Source organism: Triticum urartu, chromosome 2A (assembly GCF_056163025.1).
Source record: "Triticum urartu cultivar PI428250 chromosome 2A, HENAU_Tu73, whole genome shotgun sequence".
Classification (NCBI taxonomy): domain Eukaryota; kingdom Viridiplantae; phylum Streptophyta; class Magnoliopsida; order Poales; family Poaceae; genus Triticum; species Triticum urartu.
Window position 1 is genome coordinate 43,037,581 of NC_141874.1, and position 7,701 is coordinate 43,045,281.

Consider the following 7,701-nt stretch of genomic DNA (forward strand, 5'->3'; position numbering starts at 1 on the left):
GTTCGAACAGCTCGTTGATGTTGAGAAGTGGGTATTTGTTCTTGATGGTCTTCTTGTTCAATGGACGGTAATCAACACAAAGTCGGTTCGTTCCATCATTCTTCTTCACAAAAAGAACACCACAACCCCACGGAGAAGAACTAGGCTGGATGAGACCCATTATTTCTTGAATATCGAGTTGCTTCTTCAGCTCCTTCAACTCTTCAGGTCCGAGCTTGTAAGGACGCTTGCACACAGGTTCCGTGCCAGGCTCAAGATCGATGACAAATTCAACTGGCCGGTGCGGAGGCATTCCTGGAAGCTCTTCTGGAAAGACGTCTTGATATTCGCAAACGACTGGAATTTGCGAGATAGCATCCAGTTCACCCTTCTCATTGAGAGAAAACAGACGGATAGTATCATCACGAGCGGCAAAGACAATTACATCCTCAAACGAATGAGTCAATTGAATCTGCCTTGCAGCACAATCAAGATGCGCCTTGTGCTTAGAAAGCCAATCCATCCTGAGAATAAGATCAATATCCAAGTTACCAAGAACCATAGGAGAAGAAAGGAACTTGTAGTCACCCAAGGTGATAGTAACGTCCGGAGCCATCATTTTAGTGTTCATGAACAAACCCAGAGAAGAAACCGCTATCGGCTTAGGCAAATCAATAGTATGCACATCATGCATGGATGCAAAAGGCTTCGATAAAAATGATAAAGATGCACCAGTGTCAAAAAGAACTCTTGCGGGAATGTCATTAACAGGAAGGTTACCCATAATCACATCTGGCGAGTCCTCTGCCTGAGCTGCATTCAGCAAGTTGACCTTGGCGGACTTGGTGTTATGCTTGACCATAGTTGTACTTGCCGATCTGACAGGAGGAGGAGGAGGAAGACGCCTCTGGTTGAGACACTTGTTGGCATAGTGACCCTTCTGTTGGCACTTGTTGCACGTGACCTCTGAAAGCGGACGGTGATACGGAGCACTCGATCTTGGAGCTTGATATGAAGTCTTGTTCTGAAAGCCAGGGTTGGGTGGGTGGGAAGATCCACTACCACCTTTGCTCTTCTGCTGATACGGCTGACGGAACGGAGGAGGAGGAAGCCAATACTTCTGCTGCTTGGCCACTTGAGTAGAGGAAGAAGGAGTAGCATCTCTGACTCGCTTCTTGGAAGCATCACATCTCAGTTGAGCGGCCTCTTGCTTCAATGCCATGTTGTAGAACTCATCGTACCTCACGGGCTCAAAGAGAACAAGAGCGAGCTGAATTTCTTCTCTGAGACCACCCCTGAACTGGTATATCATGCTCTTCTCATCAGGGACGTCCTGCTTGGCAAAGCGGGCAAGCTTCTGGAACAACTTGTTGTAGTCATAGATAGACAAAGAGCCTTGCTTCAGGTTGCGGAATTCCTCACGCTTGCTTTCAACCACGCTCTGAGGAATATGATGAGCTCTGAAATCTTGACGGAATTCATCCCAAGTGATCACACGTCCACCTCTGGAATCCTTGTACTGCTGGAACCATTCTGCAGCTTGATCTTTGAGTTGGAAGGAAGCGAACTTGACGAAGTCCTCAGGCCTGACATTACTGCACTCAAAATGCTTGCACAGATCCACGAGCCAATCATCAGCATCGGTTGCCTCAACACAATTGTTGAAAGTCTTTGGCCCGTTAGCAAGGAACTGGTTGAGTGTAGCAAAGTGATTCTGATTGTTGCCTTGGTTCCCTTGGTTGCCTTGATTGCGCTCTTGAAGAATTTGCATGATCAACTGTGTGTTTGCATTGGTTGCGACCATCACAGCTTGCCATGCCTCCGGAGGAGGGGTAGGTGGTGGCGGATCTTGATTCTGATTCTGACTGGTGCTCTTAGTGGGAGCCATCCTGAAGAGGTTGACCACCATTAGCACATAGACAGATAAAATGAAGCTGAATCCAACGGAATGAAAATTGCAACATAAAGTCTTCACATCCGAACAAAATGAACGAATGCATTCCTCTTGAAATGGTCACATATCCATAAATTGAGAAGCCACGTAGAATTAAGGTAGAGAAATAAATCAACAAGGTACGGATCAAGAAAGAATGCTCGGTAAGAAATCCCAATCTCAAACCAAATATTCGTGGAAGAAGAACTAGAGCTACAAGAATTCCCACCTATGAAACTCCCGAACCTTTCCGGTTATGCAATCAGGTGTTGGGGATACAGGGGAAGCATAATATCTCAACCAAATCTAGCAAATCCTACATCCAGCTGTATCCATCCTTCAACACATAACCGAGAAAACTTCGGAAACCATCTGCCTCAACCTTCGAAAAGCATCCGTTATACAAGTTATGGCGATACTCCCGAACTCCTGCCCCGGTACTGGGTGGCGTCGAGGTTATCTCACCAACGAACTGCATAAAAGAGATTTTCGATGTCGGCGTACTAAACTCAGGTATTCCAGAACTGCAATGATAAAATTATGACGACAACACCTCAGAGCTCAACTCCCCGGGACACTTCCACAAAACCCCTGACAGGAGGCACCAAGACAATGTTCTCATCATAAAACCATCGGAACGATTCCAAGATACCCGCGTGATCCTAAAAAAAAATTAGTGAAATTTGAGAAGAGAAGAGTCAAAACTATACGTCAGGATGCCTTACCAGAGCGATGAGGAGACTCGGAAGTAAAAAGAATTCCTAAACTCTCCGATATATAATTCCTAAATGACTCAAAACATTTTTCTAGACACAACTCGGCCGCTAAAAACGATCAAGCAATGGGGCTCCTAAGGTCGGGGAAGGCTCTGATTACCAACTTGTAACACCCTCGATGCGACTATATCTCCCACGTGTCGAGGCACGACTTAGAGGCATAATCGCATTGAAGGCATATGTCGCAAGTTAGGCAATCTTCACAACATCCCATGTAATATAGATAATAAAAGGGAAGATAACATAGTTGGCTTACACTCGCCACATCAATCAAGTACATAAATAACATTACATCATCCAAACACTCATGGCCCGACTACGGCACCAAAATAAAAGATAACCCAACATGCGACACGGTCCCGATCACCCACAACTGGGCACCACTACTGATCATCAGGGAAAGACACGTAGTATCGTTGAGAGTCCTCGTCGAACTCCCACTTGAGCTCAAGCGCGTCACCTGGAGCGAAATCATCAGGCCCTGCATCTGGTTTCATAGTAATATGTGAGCCACAGGGACTCAGCAATCTCGCACCCTCGTGATCAAGACTATTTAAGCTTATAGGTAAGGCAAGGCAAGGTAAATATGTGGAGCTGCAGCAAGCGACTAGCAAATATGGTGGCTATCCTGTCCGCAAAAGAGAGCGAGAAGAGGAGGCAAAGCGCGAGCGAGAAACTAGAGAACAACCTGCGCAAGCATTACTCCAACACCGTGTTCACTTCCCGGACTCCGCCGAGAAGAGACCATCACGATAACTCACACTGTTGATTCATTTTAATTAAGTTAAGGTTCAAGTTATCTACAACCGGACATTAACAAATTCCCATCTGCCCATAACCGCGGGCACGGCTTTCGAAAGTTCAAATCCCTGCAGGGGAGTCCCAACTTAGCCCATGACAAGCTCTCACGGTCAACGAAGGAATAGACCTCCTCCCGAGACATTCCGATCAGACTCGGTATCTCGGTTCTTCAAGACACTTCGACAGGTTAAAACAAGACCAGCAACACCACCCAGATGTGCCGACAAATCCCGATATGAGCTGCACATATCTCGTTCTCAGGGCACACCGGATGAGCAAGACGTCGGGTAGGCCAGCCCAGAGTTGCCCCTGGTAGCCCCGGACATCGCCCGATATATAATTCCTAAATGACTCAAAACATTTTTCTAGACACAACTCGGCCGCTAAAAACGATCAAGCAATGGGGCTCCTAAGGTCGGGGAAGGCTCTGATTACCAACTTGTAACACCCTCGATGCGACTATATCTCCCACGTGTCGAGGCACGACTTAGAGGCATAATCGCATTGAAGGCATATGTCGCAAGTTAGGCAATCTTCACAACATCCCATGTAATATAGATAATAAAAGGGGAGATAACATAGTTAGCTTACACTCGCCACGTCAATCAAGTACATAAATAACATTACATCATCCAAACACTCATGGCCCAACTACGGCGCCAAAATAAAAGATAACCCAACATGCGACACGGTCCCGATCACCCCCAACTGGGCACCACTACTGATCATCAGGGAAAGACACGTAGTATCGTTAAGAGTCCTCGTTGAACTCCCACTTGAGCTCAAGCGCGTCACCTGGAGCGGAATCATCAGGCCCTGCATCTGGTTTCATAGTAATCAGCTCTCAGACTTAGTGAAAACTGGAGCATGCTGAAAACAGATATCAAGTAGGCATGTTTACGAGCTCGATGCACTCACTACGGAGCAAGTCATGATAATCTAAGCATACACCCATCAAGAATACACAAAATTCAAGATAGACATGGCAAGAACAACACCATAGCATGCACGGATCAACTACAACATCCTCGGCAAAATCGCTAACAAGTAGACAATCTGCCCAGATTTACGAAGTAGCAAAAGTAGAGCTCGATTGACTCAAGCTAGGATGCTCCATAATTGCAAACAAAGACATGGATGGATAGAGCACTACAAGATTAACAAAACATCCTTACTGATCAACCTCAAAAGAGGCACGGATCACTAGGAAGCAACATGAACATATGGCCATATGAAATAAACAGATCAAGGACTTAGTGGAAATGCTAAGTCCCTGCAATCAGCATTACCAAGTGCCTCACTTTGCAAACTCGTGCTAGTCACCACACACATCCCAAAAATACATGGGTTACACCTCTGGAAAGATGGCAAAACCCTTAACAAAACATATGTAGAGCACCAGGGCATAACATGCACGCAATAATCATGGCAAAAGTGACAAATATCTAAATGGAGTAGCAGATCTGACAATTATCTCAAGCAGCCCTCTTCTAACAGCATTTCGGGCATCAAGATGAACTCAAATGAAAATGATGCAATGTAATGAAATGATGTACTCTCTGAGCCGAACATTCTGATATGCTATATGCCCAAAACGGAGTTACGGTTGCAGAGTTACGGTACGATGAAATATGCAAAATGTTTAGGGTTTCGGGAGGAAAAGTCAACCGAGATGAACTCCCAGATCTGGATCCGGCCCGGAACACTGTAGCGCGGCGGCGGGCTCGCCGGAAACGACGAAGAAGACGGCGGTGGAGGTGGCCGGAGCGGGCGTGGCTTGGCCGGCGACGGTGAGGTGGCGTGACGCCGGCACGGGGAAGAGGCGAAGCAAGGCGGGGCCGGAGCGGCGATGTCGGCGGTGGAGGTGGCCGGAGCGGTGCCGGCAAGCGGAGGAGGGCGGCGCGGTGGCGATGTCGGCGGCGGTGGCCGGAGCAGCGCCGGCGAGCGGAGGAGGGCGGCGGTGCTCGCGGGATGGCGGCGCGCGGGCGACGTGGGCTCGGGGGCTGGCGCGGGCCTCGGCGGCGGCGGATGGCGGGGAGCCACGTGGCGAAACGTGGTTGGGCGGCGGTGGCGGGCGGACGTTGTCCGGCTCCGTCCGGACACGTCCGGCGGCGGCGGAGACAGATTTTTAGGGTTTTGAAGAGGGGATCCGAGATTTGGAATGGGGGAGGTATATATAGGCATAGAGGGAGCTAGGAGAGTCCAAATGAGGTGCGGTTTTCGGCCACGCGATCGTGATCGAACGCTCTAGATGATGGAGAGGGTTTTGGTGGGTTTTGGGCCAACTTGGAGGGGTGCTGGGCTGCAACACACACGAGGCCTTTTCGGTCCCTCGGTTAACCGTTGGATTATCAAACGAAGTCCAAATGGTACGAAACTTGACAGACGGTCTACCGGTAGTAAACCAAGGCCGCTTGGCAAGTGTCGGTCCAATCCGGAAATCTTTAATCCCCACACACGAAAGAAAGGTAGAAATGACCACCGGAGGAGAACGAAGCGCCGGAATGCAAAATGGACAACGGGGAAAATGCTCGAATGCATGAGATGAACACGTATGCAAATGGAATGCACATGATGACATGATATGGGATGCATGACAACGACAACAACACACGGAGACAAAAACCCGAACCCGAGAAAATAAAATAACTTAACACCGGAAACGGCAAGAGTTGGAATACATATTGGGAAAGTCATATTCGGGGTGTTACAGCGGGCTTCTTCACAGATGTCTAGGCATAGCTGGGTGGCTGAGGGGGTGCCACCGTCGAACACGCAATAGTTACGGTGCTTCCAAATGGACTAGGCGATGAGCAAGATGAGTGAGGAGAGGCAGTGGCGGAGCCAGCCAGCTCAAGGAGCCGGGGCAAATTCTTTACACTGTGACGTTGCCCAACATTTGCCCAAGTGATTAGTAATGTTAATCATGGTTTCTTTGTATTGTTTAGTGAAGAATGGTTGGAGCAGCCCGGGCAGCTGCCCCAGGTCGCCGGGAGCTAGCTCCGCCACTGAGGAGAGGCCCTTCCTTTGTGCCGGCGGTGCGTTTGACGTGGTAGTGTGGCACCAATCAAGGAACCGAGAGCTAGCGGTCGGCGCATGAGCTGGGGGGTGCACCAAGCAAGGCAGCTATGCCAAATCTGCCTCGAGAAAGGACAGCCCGTCAGTAGGTGTTCCATGGACTCGATTTCCTGGTGTATGCAGCTAACAATAGCTGTCATACAATTTTTCTGAGAATTTTTCTTATATACTCCATGTGTATGCAGCTAACAATAGCTGTCATACAGTTTTTCTGAGAATTTTCGAAATTTGGTCAACATTTTGTCAATGTAGTTAAGCTAAAAATTGAAATGCATGGAACCGTCAAACCCGTGATCCAAATTTGATGAGTCTTTCCCAGATTATTCACACATATATGGTTGATGTTATGTTTTTTTAATTTCTCTGACAACTTCTCAAATTTGGTCAAAATACTCGTCAGAGCTTCTCCGAAAGGTGCATCCTTTTTGTGGCCACATATTTGTGTCCCATCCTATTGCTTAATTTTTTTTGTGGAGACTGGTTCCAAGTTTCCTCCCATATCTACTGTACCCAAGATGCTTCAGCATGTTTGTTTGTTACTGCAGAAAAACCAACTGTCTCATGCTGAATTTCCCCAAAATTTTGATGCACTTTTGCTCAAAAGAATGATGGTTTGGGTTTGAAATGACGTAGGCCCTGCGGCTTGCTCTGATCTGATTAGAGAAAAACCAATGCGCATGAAAGGATTTAGTGAGGCTTGGCGGAACCAGGTGGGTTCTCAAGTCCAGAAGGGTAGTGTCGGAATCATGATTAATGATGATACCGGCCATTATTTTCAGACACACAAGGGTCTGAGAGAGGGTGATTCCATGTCTCTTTTGTTGTTTAACATAGTGGCTGATATGTTGGCTATTCTTATTGGCAGAGCCAAGCAGCATGGTCAAGTGGAGGGGTTAGTTCCTCATTTGGTTGATGGAGGAGTATCCATCTTACAATACGCTGACGACACTGTCCTCTTCATGGAACATGACATTGCTAAAGCGCGAAATATGAAACTCATATTATGTCTCTTTGAATAATTGTCTGGGTTAAAGTTAAACTTTCACAAGAGTGAGTTGTTCTGCTTTGGGAAGGCCAAAGACGAGCAGGATACTTATAGATAATTGTTCGGGTGTGAATAAGGATCTTTACCAT